Raw genomic sequence first — 20,669 nt, forward strand, 5'->3', positions numbered from 1 at the left:
TCAAATGACTCTAATCCAGAATTGAGTTTATGTAGGATCTCTTAAAAGAGAGAGCTTTGACAGGGTTTGCTCCCTACTTTTGTTTACATACATAGTTTAGCAAGTTAAGACCTTTTGCATCCGTTTGCTTAATTTAGTCATTAATGCATTAACCTGTGTTAATGTTTCATATCTTAATCTAAGCTAGGCATTTGTAAGGCTCAACATTAGGTATAGATTATTCTCCAACTTTAATATTGTCAATTGAATAGATATAACAATTGACATTCATCTTTAAAGTTATATGTAATGTATAAAAAATATTCGATACTTGAGTTGTGAATCTGTCCTTATGCCAGACGATTTTTTTTTCATTTCCGAGACATCAGTCGAGTCTCCCACAGGATAACGAATAAAATCCATTTCCAATTGCCTACATTTTGTTTTTGCATGCAATTTTCCGTCGGCGACACGATATTATGTTATTGTGTATGCATGACAACACTATAATGGCTACACCAGTGCCGATATTCCCGTGACTTTTATAGATCAGGAACAGGAACAATTATATACAAAACATCCGAGAGCTATATTTTAATTTTTTATATTTATTGTATTGCCATTTTAATATGTCAGTACCGTCATCAGTAGAGCTCGGGAAATATGCACTTAAAAAACCCTAAAATATGCATGAAAATATGCACAAAAAACAGTTAAAATATGCACTAAAACATGCTTTTATCTATGCATTTAATGCATATAAATAAATAAAACTAAAATCAAAAAAATATTTATTGAAATTTTTATTACCTACATAATTATAGATATTATTTATTCTTTATATTCATCATTATCATCATTCTTTATTGTATTATTATTATTGGAGTTAAAACTATATATGAATAAATTTTTTATAATTTTTCTAGAGAAAAACTGTGCCGTCTATCCGATAATAATTGTTTATATGCGGAAAAAATTATTTCTACTTCACATGAAGTTAAAGCGGCACACTTAAAATATTGTATAATTGAGGGATCTACCTGTAAAATTAAATTATCTGACTAAAACTAAATTTCTGATATAATTTGTTGGTTTCCCTAAGGTGTTTAATTTTTTAATTTTTCAATAAAGTGAAAATTTCAATACTTTGGCCTAATGAAATGTTTCGCTTCTCTGATTTAGTAATCGATTCAGCAATATTTGCAAAATTGGTTTGGATATGTGCCAAATTACTTTTAAATAACGGTTTTTTTAAAACAGCTATCTGCTTCGAAACCCCGAGCATCGAGCTATTCCCCATCTAGTTATCTCAGGTTCAGGTGGTAAAGGCACATTAGGTATAAATGATTTTGAACTAGGTTTTACTATTAATCCACTTTTTCAGAAGAATTGATTTGGTTGCACTTTGTTTTGGCATTATCAAACAGTTTTGATAAACACTTAAATAAAACTTTACTGAACTAAATACGGACAGGACTAAATACGATTGCAATTTGTGTTTTACTAATACAAATTCTTGTAATTTATTATTTTTGTTAAGCTTTCGGGAAAAACAATATTGATTTATGATTTTATTTAATGCTGCCGGCAATCGGCTTATCGCATTACTGTCCATTAAGGCCTATTGTCATATTATGCTACTACCAACTTTACCAATTGCATTACTTGTGTCCTCGGATGTTTGTCCATATTGTGATATATCTGAAAATATGCACCTTTATTAAATGCATATTATGCACTTATACAATTTATCCAAAATATGCAAATATGCACTTAATATGCATTTTGCATATTTCCCGAGCTCTAGTCATCAGGAAGCCGAAACGTTAAATAAAAAGTTTGCTTCTTCTTGTACATTCTAGGGATAAGGGATTTTTGACTGTCCGGATAGCGATGTCTCAGCTTAAAATAACTTCCAGAACATGCTTCCTGATATGCTTTCGCAACATTTTAAAATCTTGTTAAGCTAAACGCTTAAAATTGTCAATTATAAGTGGAAGTGAAATGCAATAGCCTAGCGCAGGAGACAAAAAGTCACCAAATAACTATAGAAGAATCAGTGTCATGTTTTTAATAAGAATCTTTTCCATGGTTATAGAAGAAAAAATAGAACAACACAGGTATCAATACGGCGAAAGATAAGCCGGATTACGACAAGCCGATCAAAAACAAAGACTGTATAAAGAAAGGCAGATGCAAATAAAGTTAGGAAATGATATATTAAAAACAATCACCGCTTTTACTACACTTTTTAACATATACCTATATAGATCTGGCTTTGAAAAGATGGTATAGAAAATGTGGAACAATGGGCATACCAATACAAGACAATATACACTCACCGGCACAAAATTCCGCCTCCCAAAATTTTTGATTAAGTTTAACAATTTACAACTTTATTGGTTTTCTTCGTTTGAGTCTTGTTTCTTCAGTATTACCGAGGAACTGGATGTCATCGCTGTTTACATGACTATGGAGACGTTGTTCATGACTACCTGTCATCTTCTTGATAACTTAATCTACATCTTCTATCTAAAGGTCACTGTGGAGGTTGACATTTCTGATATACCAAGGGACATTAACAGTGTTTCTTAACACTTTACTTTGCAATCTCTGGATGATCTGAATATTACTCGAGTTGGCACCGCCCCAGAGTTGGCAACCATATGTCCAATCTGGCCTCAGTATTTGTTTGTATAGCAGTTGTTTGTTAAGCATAGACAATGCTGAGTTTCTTTCCATCAGTCAATATATTTTTTTGTAACGAATAATAATAGTTCTTCTCTTTTGTTTTTAATCTGGACTTTACAGCGAAATCTTGCGTCAAATGTGATACCTAAGTATTTGCAGAAGATGCGTATGGTATTTGGACATCATGTATTCTAATTGAAATGTTTTGGATTTTTATTTGTAAAATTAATGTGACTTGATTTAGATTCATTTAGTTTGATTTTCCATTTTTTTAGTCAAATTATGGATTTTACTACTTCTTCTAACTTACTTCTTGCGTACTTTTAACAATTAAGAGAAGAAAACTGAGATATACGGGACATGTGATGAGAGGAAATAAATATCTAATACTTCAGGTCATTATGCAAAGAAAAATCCAAGGAAAAAGATCCATAGGAAGGAAACGTAATTCATGGCTGAAGAACCTTAGGGAATGGTTTGGATGTACTAACAACGAATTATTTAGGTAGAGCCGCGGTCTCAAAAGTAAAAAATCGCTCTGATGATTGCCAATCTTCGAAGCGGAGACGGCACCTAGAGAATAAGAAGAAAATGAATTCTATTTATTGACAACTGTAATTTTTCTGCTGTTTCTTCCCTGGTATCACCTACTGCTAGGATAAAGTATCATCTGCAAATGTGGCTATAGTATCATTTTCTAGATCTTTCCTTTTTAATTTTTCACTTTCTAACTATGATTACAACTATGTCTAAGTTTATGTCTATTAGTGCAACATGATTAATTTGAGGATATTAATTCTGAATGTGAATGAAAGAAGTCGGCGGAATATTTTAATACGTAAAAAGGTCCTTTCATTATGAGACAGTATCAAATCCGTGTGAGAACCAAAAAGTTTTCAAAGTCCACACAAACCTAAAATAGTTTAGTCCTATTATATTTCCACAAGGGTAATTTTAAACCCTTTCTACCTTCTGGTGCATTTTTTGTTCATCCGGACATGTGAATCACAATGAAAAAGTAAGATCCTAATATTTCAGAGGCGTCAATAAATAATTTATGTAAGAGGAAATTATTTTCTTAATTGAGTTTCCGACTTTCTTAAATGGTCAAAGACAATAAATATTGGAAGGGTATTTATTACTTTTCCTTATATGTTTTATAGCGTTCTTTATGTATACGCCATCACATCATAGGCAATAAACACACCGACTTTTTGTAGCAGTGGCGGAGCTAACTAAGCTATTGATTACACTTTATTTGGTATTGAGGTAGAGTACTTTATATATACTCTAACTACAGAACTAAATGAGAAACTTATTGTGCCAGGCTAAAAGTTACAAAATTAAATATTTCTTTCAAAAAATCTTAGGGATATCTGCGAAACAAATTACAAATACTCTACAAATATGCTGACAATAGTATTAAAGCCCCAGGTATTGACAACATAGGTACAAGCTGAAATTTTCGAAATTAGAGTACGTACACTGTTAGATAGATTTCATAAACTAATAACAGATGTGTGGAACACAGAAGAAATTCTAGGAGACTAGAATAAAGCAATTTTATGCCCAATCGATAAAAAGAGAGATAAACCCAGCTACAAAACCTATTGAGGCATATATTTACTCTGTGTGAGCTAAAGGTGTTAACGTGGATCTAAACAGGAGATTAAGCCACTCCACAGAGCAAATCATAGGAGAATATCAGACCAGATACAGACCAGCACGGTCTACTATTGACCAGCTATTCAACGTAAAACAAATAGCTAAACAGAGATAAAACATACTTAATTGTGCAAGAATTTGGTATACCAAGGAACTTGGTAAAATTAGTTCAAGCCACCATGTCTCACACATAAGCGAAAGTATAAATTCAAAATCAATTCCAAGATCCCTTCCAAATAATTAAAGGACTAAAACAGGGAGATGGACTGACTTCGACTCTGTTTAATATATGTTGTAAGAAAAATGTCCGTGTAAACCCTAAAAATGTATTGTTTAATAATTCTAAGCAAATTCTGATATACGCAGACGATACGATACGCAACTTGATGGGACGCACCACAAGAGACATCACAGAACTTTAGGTGGAGCATGAAGAAAATGCGAAAGAAATAGGGCTAGATGTCAACGTAGATAAAACGAAAGCCCTAATAAAATCAAGGAAACAACGAAACTTGCAGAAATTGACAATAGACGACGCAAATATTGAAGTAGTAAAACAGCTCACATACCTGGGCATATTGATAACTGAGGACGGCAGCGAGGAGGAAAAAATACGGAAAAGTATAATCCTTGCTAACAAAGCATACAAGAAAACGGAATTTGGCGAAGAAGGTACAACTTTGAACTATACAAAATATACCAGGATCCGGATATCATAACATTCATTAAAATAGGACGGATGCGTTGGATGGGACATGCAGAAAGAATGAAAGAAGGCGAAATACCAAACAAAATATTCAAACAGATGCCAGTAGGAAAAAGAACAAGAGGAAGACCGAAACTGAGATATTTAGAACAAACAGAAAATGATATAACAACCTTAAAAATAAAAAACTGGAGAAAAAAAACACGAACCAGATCAGAATGGAGAAGAATCCTGGAACAGGCCAAGACCCAGAAAGGGTTGTGGAGCCAGTTATGATGATGAACAAAGCATACGTCTCCTTGTCGCAGGTATATAGATCCAAAGACATCTATAGAGATGTAAAGTTCAAATAAAGTAGGTATGTATATAAAATTATCATACGACTAATAGCCATGATACAATAACCCAAGATACGACACGCAGCGTTCCTAATTTCGTTCAGGTCGCGCATGACGTTACATTGTGAGTAGATCCTTTACATTTCGAATGCATTGCCATTATGATTTGGGGATTTTTGCTTTTAATATCAGTTGTGAAGTTTTCGAGAAGTGCTGCTTTGTTTAGTGTGATTAAATATAATTATTGAGAACATAATCTAATAATAGAAATCAATTACAAACATGATTTTTTATTATTAGGCAAGATACGTCTCATTAGGTATATAATTATACTGTATAATACACAGCGCTGTTCTCTACTGTTGTTCTGAAGCTATTTTCTCATGGCGTTTTTGTAATTAACTATTTTTAATGGAAAATAAGCCACAATTTTACCAAAAAAATTATTTTAATAACGTTTCGACGTCCAAATCGGATGCCGTTCTCAAAATGCAAAAAATATTAATGAATTAAACAAAAATGTTGTTGCTTAGTAAAAAATTCTTGTAATAATTTATTTAATCTGAGTCATTTATATCTTCAATTCAGACATAATATATTATGCATTTTAAATGCCAATTATTCATTCGATTAAATGAAATCAACCCCAACTCAAGAATATCCGTCACAAAAAAAATCATAGCATCTGATCTGTCTTTAAAAATACAACCACATGACCACATGCAACGGTGACAGTAAAATTTTCGCATTAGAGATTTCAGAGTAAATCACGAGTGAAAACCAGGAAAAAACCTCGTAAAACTATCATGACATCGTAAGTATTGGGTCTTACTATTATTATCGTAAGTATTATATTAGAATCTGGTATTAGTTTTGAGAGTAAACTAAAGTAAGACCTAATACTGACGATGTCGAGATAGTATCACGAGGTTTTTTCCTGCTTTTCCCTCGTGATTTTCTATGGAATCTCTAACGGATATTCTTGAGTTTGGGTTGATTTCATGTAATCGAATGCACAATTGGCGATATCATTTTAAAGTCTTCTACTTTAAAATTTATAACATGTTTGAATTGCCGATATAAATGAGTCAGATTAAAGGAATTATTAGAACAATAATTTACTAAGCAACAACATTTTTGTTTAATTCATTAATATTTTTTGTATTTTGACAACGGCATCCGATTTGGACGTCGAAACGTTAATAAAATCTGTTTTTAGTAAAATTGTGGCTTATTTCCCATTAAAAATAGTTAGTTGCTCTCTACCAGAATCCACTTTGCCTTTTCCCGCTTTAGCTAAATATTGGGATGGAATAGCTTTTTTTTAAGGCATTGAAAATTTTAGGAGAATATCCAAGCAGCTCCTATTTCAGATTGCGTTCATAATCGTCGCTGTTACAATGTGTTGAACAGATACGAGCGTTGTTAACGTTAAAATTGTCTGCACGTTTACGTTTACATAATTTTTTTCACACACATCACACTTTTTTGTCTTTTGGGAAACTAAAAAACTTGATATTCGTATCGAAACCTTGTGATTGATTGTCCACATTACAACCAAACACGGCACACCTTATTTTTAATAAAAGTTTAACAAATTATAAGTAAAATTCACCTTAAACGAAAAAATAAACACCGTTTACTATACGACCACACTGACTTTAATGCTGTTCTACTCACAGAGTGACGTAGCTACGTAGGCTCCGCCCACCGACTCCATGTCATATCTTCAGTTATTGTATCATGACTAATAGCAACATGTGGCGTGGAAGTATGGATCATGACAGAAAAGACAATAAACCTTATCAATACTTTTGAAAGATGTTGGGACTTATCTGGAAAGTAGGATATTGGGACTTATCTGCGACAATGGTATGTGGAGAATAATGTTCAACCACGAGTTGTATCAATATTACGAAGAATCCTCAGCGGTTCTCAATCTGTGGTACATGTACCACTGGTAGTATGTACATATTGCTATTTGACATGGTACGCAAACACACAAAAACAGCCAAAATCAGCACCACTATTATAGATAATTAGATCACCTAGATGTGTGATGAAACTCCACCGGTACTACTGGATCTGTTTAATGAAGTATATAAAACCGGAAAAATCCCTCAGGAATGGTTGGTGTCCACCTTTGTAGCAATACCAAAAACAATATATGCCAAAAATTGTTCGGACTATAGGACAATATCACTAATAAGCCATACCCTTAAAATATTTCTAAAGGTGATTCATGGAAGATTATACAGAAAGCTAGAATATGATATGGCTGATACCCAATTTGGGTTCCGCAAAGGACTTGGAACAAAAGAAAGAGAGGCATTGTTTGCGTTTAATGTCCTCTCTCAAAGATGCTTAGATATGAACCTGGATATTTATTCCTATTTCATCGACTTCGAAGAAGCGTTCGACAGGGTCCGACATGAAAAACTAATAGAATTATTGAAAAACAGAGATATAGACAGATGCTATTTACGAATTATCATCAATCTGTATTGGAATCAAAAGGCCGATATAAAGATATAAGAACAAGAATCCGAGAATATTGATATAAAGAGAGGAGTACGACAGGGTTGTGTTCTGTCGCCGCTACTATTTAACCTGTACAGTGAAGCCATATTTCAGGAAGCGATAGCGGAGCTAAGTGATGGAATCTCTATAAACGGAAGAATAGTAAATAATATATGGCAGACACCCTGGAATCGCTACAAGAATTGCTAAATAGAATTAACGATTATTGCATTCGATACGGACTAAAAATAAACAAGAAAAAAACTAAACTTATGAGTGTCTCAAAAACAGAACATGGAAATGAAAGGTTAATGTTAGAGCAAACCCAAATAGAAAAAGTTAAGACATACAAATATCTGGGAACCTGGGTTGATGACAGGAATGACCAAAGCAAAGAAATTAAAGTCAGAATTGAAACTGCAAGGCAAGCATTTATAAAAATGAAGACACTGCTTACAAACAATAAAGACCTTCAGTTGCCTCTCAGATTGAGGGCTCTGTATTTTCTATATTGCTATAAGGAAAGGAAGCTTGGACATTGAAGAGACAACACATAAGAAGAATAGAAGCGTTCGAAATGTGGTGTTACAGAAGAATATTGAAAATTCAGTGGGTTCAAAGGATTACCAATGTTGAAGTGCTACGACGTTTAAATAAGGAGTTAGAAATTATGAAAAGTATAAAAATTAGAAAACTGGAATATTTGGGTCACATTACCAGAGGAGAAAAATATGAGTTGCTGAGAATTATTATGCAAGGAAGGATCCAAGGAAGAAGAAGCATAGGAAGAAGACGCATCTCCTGGCTGAGGAACCTTAGAGAATGGTTTAACTGTAGTTCATTACAACTATTCAGAGCAGCAGCCAACAAAGTGACCATAGCCATTATGATATCCAACCTCCGATAGGAGAGGGAACTTTAAGAAGAAGACCTAGCTAGATAAGTATTTCAGTTAGGTGGTACCAAAAATGATAAAAAGTATTTGGTGGTACATGGCTTAAAAAGATTGAGAACCGCTGCTCTATAGGAAATTAGGCAAAAATACAAAGATTGTGCTGGGCAGGTCACCTTATAAGACTGGATAATGAACGCTTAGGGAGTGGGAACGTCGGCCAGTAGGAACACCAAGGAAAAAGTAGATAAACGAAGTGGGAACTGATACTAAAGAGATATTCAGGGTGGATCAGTGCCGGATTTACCACTAGGCCGACTAGGCCGCGGCCTAGGGCCGCAAGCAAAAGGGGGCCGCAGCTGTTTGTAAAAAAAACTTTTTTTGGTAAAAAAATTTAATTTTTATTTTCCAAAATTAATTAATAATTACCTCTACTGTAAATGGAGTACATTACTTTTGTATATAAACAATAGGTACAAACTAATTAAAATAACCAACGTTCATATCAAAAATAAATATTACCGCTTATTAATACTTATATACAATTATTATTATTAAAATTTATTAATAAATAAAAAATTAACGTTTGTTCAAGAATTTTACGTTTTCATGAGTGCATCTACTTCAAGATGGGCCGTGTTGGAAAACATTGTCAAAAATAGCAATAACGAAAAGAAACTCCTTCCAAAAAGAGTACACGTTACAAGATACCAAATGGCATGCTGTAAAAACTATTTTAGTACTACTGGAGCTACTACGATGCAATTAAAAAAATATCAGCCGATACAGGGGAAACAAATGTGAGCCGAGCTGAAGCTAATGGAATCAGTAAACAATTTTTCAAATTAGAGAATGCTATTCTACTAAACATGTGGTACGATAGTTTACAACGTTTTGACAAGAGTAGCAAAACATTGCAAAATACTGCTATACAGACTTGAATGTGACTTGCAGACTTGCAACATATACAAATCCCTAAAGGAAAGTGTTGAGTCTGAGAGACAACTTTGATTCCTATGAAAAAAGAGGAAAAGAGTTGTCTAAAAATGAAACCTATATTCTTGAAATAAAAAGACGACCGCAAATACAAGCTCTCCCTGGCGAAGACAAAGAAGATGAATCCACTGAACCCCACTTTAATGGCAAAGAAGACTTAAAGATTAATACATTCAATGTTGTAATTGACAGGCTTTATTCAGAATTGAATAAAAGGTCCGAAGATTATTTCAGCCTTAATGAAGAATTTGGATTTTTAAACAACTTATCGTCAATTTCCAATGAAGAAATCAGGGGAAGAGCTTCTATTTTGGCTAAAAAGTATCGAATCGACATAGACGGTGACTTTGGAGAAGAGTGTGTAGGTACAGTTCAAAGGCTTTGTTGAAAGTATATTTGATGAAGAAAGAGAACCTCATCATAACAAGATTACCAATTTACCAAGCCTCCGAGGAATACACTTTTGGTATATCTGAAACTCATTCGTGAGAAACAGTTAACAACGTTATTTCCGAATATGGACACGGCTTTGCGCATTCTACTATGGATGATGACATCTAATGCATCTGGAGAAAGATCATTCAGCGTGTTGAAAAGAATCAAAAACTACTTCTAGATTGTCTAGTTTGGCTAGTTTTGTTTCAAATGCTGAGCTTTTTTAAGCCTCAGACTTTAACGATTTGATTAAAGGTTTTGCAGCCAAAAAAGCTGGAGTGTTTAGAGTTTAGATATGAGATTTATTATGAGTATGGAGTGAAGTGAGTGTCAATGTTAATCACTAATACAACTTTATCCAAATTAAGAACATGGCATTGACATTTTTCAGTATAAGAGAATAATGTGAGAATTGACCGATCTACCGTAGCCTATATTACAGTTCATATTATTTTGCTTGTTCTTTTACTTATCATGTCTTTTCAACTCGGCTTTTTTTAGTCTTTTGTTGTCACCTGTACTTTTCGCCCCCGAATGAAACAAATATTATTTAATTTTAACAATTAACTGCAATACTAATTTATAATATAATAATTTTAGCAATATTAATAATTTTTCAAATAACTGCTGTTTGCTAACTGTTTGATTATATTTTCTATGAAATTAGAAATTGTTGGTAGAGCTGTTTTGGGGTTTTAGCAAAATTCGTAAAACAAGATTATTTAATTAGCGAATACAACATTTCAATCTATTTATGTACCGTATTCAAATAGGACATTAGTGGCATTTCTATTCATTTATGTTATGCTTTGTTTGTTGTACCAATTTTAAAAAGTTAAATTAAAATAAACGTTATATGTATTAATATGAAATGTGCTTTATGCTTTAATTACATAATCGTGAAGCTATCGGGGGCCGCTCGGGGTAATTTGGCCTAGGGCCGCAAGTATCATAAATCCGGCACTGGGGTGGATGACAGGAGGAGAGGAAATACTTAGAGGCGAATGCTGGGGAAGGCCAGGGGTCGATTTGCCTGTAGCGCCATAGAGACCGTTCAAGTATTACGTAACGCAGGTTGGGGGGGGGGGGGGGTCAAAAAGCTTCAAAAATTGCGTTACGTAATAGTTAAACGCCCATTACAGTGCGTTACGTAGGGGGGAGGGGTGGTCAAAAATATTCAAAAATCGTGTTACGTAATACTTGAACGCTCCCATATAGGAGAGAGAGGGCAATTAGAGCAGCCCTAGGTAACTCCAAAATAAATGGTTATACATAAACTTAGTAAAGTATGTTATCTACTGTTAAAGCATTTTAAATACACAATTGAAGTTTATTAGTATCCATCAATACCAAATAAAGTGTAGCTTCTTTTGGTTACAACGTAACAAAACAAAATATAGCCTTGAACTCATTATTTCTAGTTAAATAAAGGGTATTTTTAGAATTGTGGTTTCGATCTCTCAAGAAATTTGATAAAAATCAATAATAATCTATCTAAAACTAATTTAGACATTTTAGAATATCTTAATTATTTTTGCAGATTTTTTGCTTGTGTTATATAATTATCTCAACCTCTTAGTTCCGTCAATGTGAATGAAAATAAGTATGGGAAACATTTGGGGGAGTATACCTATGGCCGAGTGTACTTAAAGTGCAGGTAAATTTTCGAATAATAAATGTAGGTGTAGAGATTCGTTCAAGGCAGCATCTGTTGCTTCGGTTCCCAGGGATATGAGACATGTGTTTTGCAGATTTTTTAAGGAAATTTTTGACGGGGCAGGTGTTCTATTCGGCGTACATTTGTGCGAATGCTGGTATCCTTATCGCAAAAAATAAACAATTGTCGTGCAAGAGAAATGACAGAGGTGAAAACAATGTTTATAAGTCCGGTTCGATTATCATTTTTTGATATTTAGATCATTCCCGCTCCCTTGACTTCTTAAGTAGCGTGATTATTGTAACCACGTGGGTATATGCGTGGCATCCACTACTATTCGCTAGCGGACATTCCGTCAGATACATTAAATAAACAAAAACTTTCCTTTAAGAGAAAGGACAGACTTTAATATAGGTCCTACATTTTAGGTCTTACATTTAACATTCTATCCATCTTCTCGAATATCTTTAATATTATACCCCAGTGTATATCTGAAAGAATCATCGATTTCACGTAAAAATCTTATGCAGGATGCAGGTCTTTGAAGTTTTGATTTTGCTTTGTTTTCTTTTTAACAATAAAAATAAGTGAAATATCATTGTTTGCCTATAAAACGTGCTAAATGCCAGGGCATTTAGCACAAAATAAATCAATTTTTCAATAGAGGACCTAGAGTAGACTTGCAACTTTTTGCGTTGTATTCAGGATGATATTCAGGAGGAGTCAGGGCATAGCCGGATTTAAGGCAGTGGGGGTCCCTGGGCAAAATTGGTGTGGGGGCCCTACCTCCTACCATTAAAAAAATGTTGATCTACTTTTATAAATATAATTGTAAATAATAAAAAGTACAAGAGCTGTAACTTGTTACAGTAAAATGTTAAAAATGATAGCAAGATGTATTGTTTTAAAGTCCGGGAACTTTTCGAGATATTTTAATTGAAAATTTCTTGATTATATGAGACATATCTAGTTGCATTAAGACATCGTGGTCAATGTTCATTGTAGAGAGATCATTCAAACACTCTTGGCCCATCATAGAAGGAAGTCGATTTTTAATTAACTTAAATTTTGAGAATGATCTCTAACCACTGCAGTTAGTCAGCATCACAACTAAATATAAACAAACTGTCACCTCAACATTTGGAAAAGCATCATTCATATACTTTTCTTTTAGCAGTTGGTACATTTGCTTATATTTGATGAGCTGATTTCCTCTTTAAATGAATTGAAGAATCTTACAAACTGTACCAGATGGACACATAAGTTTTCATCTAAATCATTGCTATAAATGTTGGTACGTTGATGATAATGTTGGTGAGTGAGCTTCAATTTCATTGAGAGTTAAATTTTCCAATTTTCCCGAATGATTTAAAAATCCAAAATTGGAATGAATGGATTCATATTTCTGCAGAAAACTTATGACTTAAAGAGGTAATGAAGTGACTGAAATTTTGAGTTCTAAACTTCTCTGATGTTATAATATCTTTCGAAATTGTCACGTCTTAACTCCTGAATTAAGGTCAATATGTAGATCTTGAAGAATACTACTTGTGCTGTTTGTCCTCCCTAATATCCTCTCTGTTTGCAGTAAACACATTCGATTATAGGTACAAACCATTTGCAATGCTACGAGTTTTAAATTGTTGCTCATAGTCTTCCGAAATTTTGGATAATGCTCCTTTAATTTGATTATAACCTTTAACTAGTCCTTTTGCGGCATTAGAGCCTAAATTCTAAGAAATTATTCTAAGAAATTGATTGTTAATTGATTGATATGAACTGAATAATATTTTAACTTTTTAATCCTTGAAACTATTTCATTTAATACGTTTTGACCCATCAAATGTACAATTTCCTCACATATAGTTGATGAAAAATAGTTGATATGTCCGCTTCCAGGATTTGAATATTTATTAATATGGTGCTTCAAAAATTAATCATATTCAGCTAATAACAGGAGTATTCCCAAATAATTTTCATTTTGTGATGAATTCGACAACTCATTTTCGCTGCGAAATGCTAAATCTTGTTCACAAATAAACTTGATAACACTAAAATTAGTCTTTGAGTTACCATTTTCCAATAATTCTTTATTTCTTTGGCCTGTTTTGCTATTTCAGTGTCAATACGCCTAATTCTTTCGTGTGCTTTAGACATTTCGTGATCCATAATCCTACTATTTGCATGTTTCCAATCACAAAAGCCTCTGTGGCTGAAATGTGTACGAACACTAGATAAGAATTTACAAACGAAGCAATACACTCACCCGGTGGAAGGTGAAAAACATAACCATGAACAATGTATTATATTATCACTCCTGCGCTCCTTCATTTTACGGAGCCGGACATTAGGGCGCGGCCACATAGGCGCGACCGTTTAGGCGCGGCCGTTTAGGCGCAGGGACATTTAGGCGCAGGGACATTTAGGCGCAGGGACATTTAGGCGCAAGGACATTTAGGCGCAAGGACATTTAGGCGCAGATACATTAGGAAAATTATTGAATAATAAAGTAGAATTAGTTCATTTCAAGCACAAGTTTATTATTATTCTATACAATAAAGGTCACAATCATATTCAACACAAACTATTCGTATAGGTATGTACATAGCAAGAGTAATCCGCACTTAGTAAAACCTAATTAATAATTAATAACAATCTATTGTAGCAATAATAATATTTAAAATAATGATAATAACAGTACTATTATGCGTTCATCTCGTAATTATGAGAGATGCCCCTAAGAAATTCAATAATGTTTCTATTTTCGTAGTCTCGTACAAGATTCTTTATTCTTACGTCGGCAAGAGTATATTTGGATCTTTTCGTTGGAGGTTCATTACCAGCAACCAGTTGCTCAAAAAACATGTCCCTACCTCGCTGTACTGTTTTTAAGCCATCAATCAATTTCCAAATACTAGGATGATTCATACTTAATTCTATTTGTAGTCGCCTATGTGCCGCCTCGGCATGATTATTTGTTCTGTCTGTGTCAGACAAAACACGATTGTGAACGGACCATAATTCTGGGCCAAAAATGGCAGGCCGCCTTCCATTCCCGCGGCGATTTGGACGTCCAACATAGGTATCTTCAAACCACTGCAGCAACGGTTCTAATTCTGGAGGCAATGAATGGGATAATTCCTCAATGGCGTTATCCAAATCATGTACTGGAATAAACGCTAACGACGTTATCATACGCGCGTGCAGAGCAAAATCAGCATCATTATTATAACGACCCATCAAACCACATTCGCCCAAATGTTTTCTTAAGTTTTTCGTAAGGTGGAACAAACAACCCAGCATCTGAGCATTTGGAAATGCATCTCGAAAGGCATTTATGGCTGCCAATTCAAAATCGCAAGAAATTTTATTTGGATTTAAATTTGGCCCTATGTTTTTGAGCAACTCTATCATTCTTCTATAAGTGACACCTTGTTTGTTTGGCAATAATGCATATGCTACAGGATGAACTCCACCAAATCTTTTGGCCATTATTACATATATTTGTGAAAAAAAAGGCGGTGCCGTTGAAAATGTGCCATCCACAAACCAATGCTGCGATGGTACCAATATCTGTAACAAAATAAACACTAATTGGTGTGGTACTTGACAAACTCGTGCCATATAATTAGCTCACGCATATACGAAGTATATATAGTGAGGTTTACGAGATAAGTCCACTTTTATCATTTTTAGCGCACTTACTCGTGTAATTTTTAAGTTTTTTTGAAATATCCTCTTAATTATTAAATATTTTAAAATAACTTAAGTAGAAAAAATCTGATGTGGTCCAACACATGAGCTCACGCATATTGAAAAAAAGGACAAAAGTGTACCTATCTCGTAAAAAATGTTAAACAAACAAAAGTTACTTCTCTTTATAACCTACATTTTTTATACTAAAGTTTTTTAAAAATATTTAATAATTACCAAGATATTTCAAAAAAACGGTAGAAATTTGACCATTCCAAAGCACACTTTACTCCTGTCATTTTTTCATTTTTTTTAAATATAAAGGTAATTTTTAAATTTTTAATTTACCTCCCGACAAAAGACAAAAGGATAGTCCCATTAAGAGACAAAACCTTAACAGTTTTTCAAAATATCTCACCTCATCGATATTCTTTGCTCGGCCAAATATTAAAATTCTGTCTGCGTCTGGACCGCTATCGGCTAGCAAAAAATTTTCTGCCGCTCCATTTGTTGAATAGGTTCTATATTCTTCGGGAATAATCAAGTTTTCTATCCGTAGAGGAACTGGAGGTGCGGCATTTATTAGATTCCTCTTTCTTCGTATCATTTTCTTCAACGATGTACTTTTAGGTAAAGCTGCTTGGGCGGCTTGCGACAAGTTAACTTCATTTAGACAAGTATTAATAATTTGAGATGTTTGTTCCATTGTTTCTTCAGCACGTATTCTCATTTTTGTACGCACAACATCAGCCTCAACCTTAGCCGCATTACTATCATGTGAATGTTGATGAATTTCCTTCACAATCACATTTTCCAATGTATGAATACGTTTTTTACAACCGTTGTTTTTTTGCTCACATCGCCAAAATTGTTTTGTTTCACATGCACTAAGTCTATCAAAAATATAACAATACCCATTGCTATGAAATTTCTTGTTTCCTTTCTGCGAAACTACTTCCATTTTTCACAAAACACCACAATAATCACAAAAAATATCACAAACAGCTATACTGTCAGAAAGCTAGCACACTAGTAACTAAATGAGAGCATGTTTACCTGTATTTATTATAGTATTTATATACCTGTAATAATCCTACGGCGGCCAATCACGATGCTAATTACCTGTAAGTACCATTGTAATCTACTGATGGGGGTTGTAAATATTTAAACTGTATATTGCCTTCTAAGAAAAAAAAATATACAATGTTTATTGTGGGATTGTTTCTTTTAGAGGACAAAAGAAACTAAGTGGTTTTTTTTTTCGGGGAAATATTATACTTGTATAATCCCTCTGGCCATAAAATGTCCCAAAAGTTTACACCTTTTCGGGCAGAGCCGGATTATATACAAATTTTGTTTACCTGCATACCTTATATTATTATATTTTAAGTAGGTATATTCATTCTACAAGTTCCACTTCTGAATACCCCTCTTAACTTAATGTATCTGCGCCCAAGTGTCCCTGCGCCTAAATGTCCCTGCGCCTAAATGTCCTTGCGCCTAAATGTCCCTGCGCCTAAATGTCCCTGCGCCTAAACGGCCGCGCCTAAACGGCCGCGCCTATGTGGCCGCGCCTTAATGTCCTGGACCGTTCATTTTATACTTGTCATACATTGTCGAGTTCCTGTATCTCCTACCAATATCTATGAACCTCTTATGTTTGGGGCTTTGTGAGGGCCCCCGAAATGTGGGGGCAGTAAAGCAACTTTATAAACAAGTAATGTCATACATTTTTTAAGTATAAAAATCTTAATACTAAGTAGGTACATTGTTAGTATTTTCTTATAAATTATGAAATGAGCTATAATTAATTAAATAATTAATTATAATTATTTAATCATATAATTAAATAAATAATTATAATTATTTAATAATATCTTCTGTTATAAAAAATGAACAATAATTCTCAACTACTCTCGATTAAAATTCAAATTTACAAAAAGATATGTAGTTCTGAGTAGTTCACCAATAGTACTCGGCTGAATTGGTTGCCTATTATTAGTAGATAGGCATATAATACTGGTAAAGTACAATAATATTGTTACAATAAGTGTAATCCGTGAGGATTATTCAAATAAACACTAGTATTTTGGTGTATTTCTGTTAAAGAATCAAATTTAAAGATTGCAACGTACTCGTAGTAGCACGCAAGTTCATGTAACGTAATGACAGTCTGTTTCGACCTTAATATCTGTCACATATGTCACTAGGCATGCATCACTTGATTAATTAAACTCGTGAGTAATGACCCGTGAGTAATGATCTATTACTCACGGGTATAGTAATGGATGTCATTATCTATTAAAAATTTTTGTAGAAAAAAAATATTACGAACAGTGTCATTGGTATCTGATAATAAACACGTCAATAAATAAAATTTAACAATGTTGTATAAATAGGTACTATTATATATAATGACTTTTTTTATTTACTTGTATAATAAAGGACAGATCATCCACTAACCAATTAAAGTTACATTTGAAGATATATATCTATTGATTTTTTCGGGGAGACCTGTGCTGTGCTGTGCCATACTGAATATTTTAGAATGTGTTGTGACATGCAATTAATTTCGGGAAATATTAATAAGATTGAGAGACATACCTCGCCCTAAATATTTCCGATGAGCCAGTTGACTTTTATCCAACCGAAGAAGTATCCTTAAAATATTTATGGTATATCTTCTGAACGTCATTGTTGCAATTTTTGTTACTCCTGGAACAAAACGTTTGTTGATTAAAATTAGATTATAACAATAACTAATTTAAAAATGTTTTGGCAAGTATCAACAATAACAAAAGTTGACTAACATTGACTAAGACAAGAATGATTTTACTCACTGGTAAAGTACAATAATAATTATAAAGTTATATAGGAAATAGATGTACATGATATAACTACTAACTAATGAGTTTACAAGTTTACTCTAAGTCTAAATGGTAACTCCAGTGGTTTGAATCTCTTTAACCTACATTGTTCTTGGGAACTGTCTAGGACAGCGTTTCCCAAATGGTGGGTCGCGGCCCGGTACCGGGCCACGAAAGCAAAACGCCGGGTCGACTCGCCTTGCCGTTTCAGATTTAAAGGAAGAAATTTCAATATTCTTAGACCAACATCCACCAACGGCTATGGATGCAATGTTTCAATTTAAAGACAGTTTTCCTGACGTCAATTTGTTAATCAAGGTAGCCTATCTTTGTGATATTTTTGACTTCTTGAACAATTTAAATATAATATTACAAGATAGCAATTAACTGTATTTAAAGTACAAGGTACTTTGTGCAAGAGAACTGAAATTAGACTTGAGAGTTAGGCTGGCAAGGTGTTACATTTTTCGACTCTGCTTTACGGGATAGAAGCATGGACTCTTAACGCATCGACTACTAAAAAGTTGGAAGCATTTGAACTGTGGGTGTATAGAAGAATCCTGAAGATATCATGGACCGAGCATATAACAAACAACGAAGTCATGAGTAGAGTCAACAAAAGACTGGAAATATTGGAAACCATCAAGACACGAAAGCTGCAGTACCTGGGGCATGTTATGCGTAATGAGAGATACAACATACTTCAGTTGATTATACAGGGGAAAATCCAGGGCAAGAGAAGTGTAGGAAGGAGACGAATTTCGTGGTTGCCTAACTTGAGGGAATGGTACGGATGCACATCAACCGAACTGTTTAGAGCAGCAGCATCTAAGATCAGAATAACCATGATGATTGCCAACCTCCGTCGCAGAGATGGCACGTGAAGAAGAAGAAGAAAGTACAAGGAAAGGTGGAAGCTGCAACAAAAAACTTATATTTGTGGACACGTCGCGAGGAAGCAGGAAATTACAAAGCTAACAGAACTACAAAAAGAGTATAACGTGTGATCATTGTCGGATGAGATTTCAGCGGCTTTCAAGGAACACCTGCTAGGACTGTAGGTAAATCTGAAGGAATGTTTTTCCTCCATCCACAGCAACCAATCATGAATAAGGAATCCATTTACAATGGATAGGACTTCCGGATTTAGATATTGAGTCAGTAGTTGAACTATCATGTGATAGGGCACGCAAAGATATACTTGACAAAATACAATCGATATATTTTTAGCTGTCTTGCCGCCAGGAGTACCCAGTTTTAGCAGAAAAAGCGATAAAGTTTCTAATTCCTTTTGTTACGACCTATAAGTGTGAGGCAGGGTTTTCAACACTAGTTTTCCTCAAAAATAAATATAGGAAGAACCGTTTGGAAGTCCAACCGGACCTGAGGATATAATTAACATTTCCTCCAAACGTAAAGTTTTTAGTTAACCAGAAACAACTGCATACTTTTCATTAATAAAGTATTTGATTTTTATTTTGTTTTATTACATTTTTGTTTGAGCTAATGATTGTTTATTAAAATGTATAAAACTATAATACATATTTAAAAATGTTTTTTTTTTGTACATACGTACCAAGGTATGCAAAAAACAGTGGGTCACGAAAGATAAGCACAAAAATAACCAAGCCACGGAGAAATAAGTTTGGGAAATGATGGTCTAGGAGGTAAGTTCGAACGGGTTTTCATGATCTTTCATCTTAGTAATGTACGCAGTGCTATGTTTTTTGATGACTTCCTGTACCATACCTCTTTTAAGGTCATGATGAATAATTCTGTTGTTGATGTACCACGGTGTATTGGTGACAGTTCGGAGGATTTTTGATTGAAAGCGTTGAATGATTTCGATGAGGGATAACCTTGATGCAACGACCCATTACCCAATGCATATTTCTAAATTGGAGACCTAGTTGCTTTCCCTTGGTCCAAATATATTTCCTCCATGTGAGACTTCTGTCCAAATGAATACCAATATATTGGCTGAAGGTAATTGAGAATTATTTAGAGTTAAAGGAGGGCAGGTTCCTCTTTGTGTTATAAATGTAACATGAATAGATTTTCATTCGTTAACTTTAATTCTCCATTTCAAAAACAAATCTTGTATTCTGTTTAGATATACTTAAACGAGATGCGAGGCATAAATAGGGTCAACATGTCAGGCTAGGACTGCAGTATCGTCGGCAAATGTTCCTAGCATCATTTCTTTTGTAGGTGGTATCTCCTCTAGTGG

General features: G+C 34.0%; 1 protein-coding gene across 2 annotated transcripts in view; it reads right to left on the bottom strand.

The window, feature by feature from the left end:
• LOC114325134 (neurogenic locus protein delta) overlaps window positions 1–18,288 on the bottom strand; it is a 486,223-nt gene extending 467,935 nt beyond the window's left edge. The window contains exon 1 of one of the 2 annotated variants that reach the window (XM_028273081.2): window positions 18,177–18,288. The gene's annotated coding sequence lies outside the window, so the exon portion shown is untranslated. The remainder of the gene's footprint in view (window positions 1–18,176) is intronic. The other variant, XM_050663521.1, reaches the window with a different exon arrangement.
• Between the last annotated feature and the right edge of the window lie 2,381 nt (window positions 18,289–20,669).

Source organism: Diabrotica virgifera, chromosome 10 (genome assembly GCF_917563875.1).
Source record: "Diabrotica virgifera virgifera chromosome 10, PGI_DIABVI_V3a".
NCBI classification, from domain to species: domain Eukaryota; kingdom Metazoa; phylum Arthropoda; class Insecta; order Coleoptera; family Chrysomelidae; genus Diabrotica; species Diabrotica virgifera.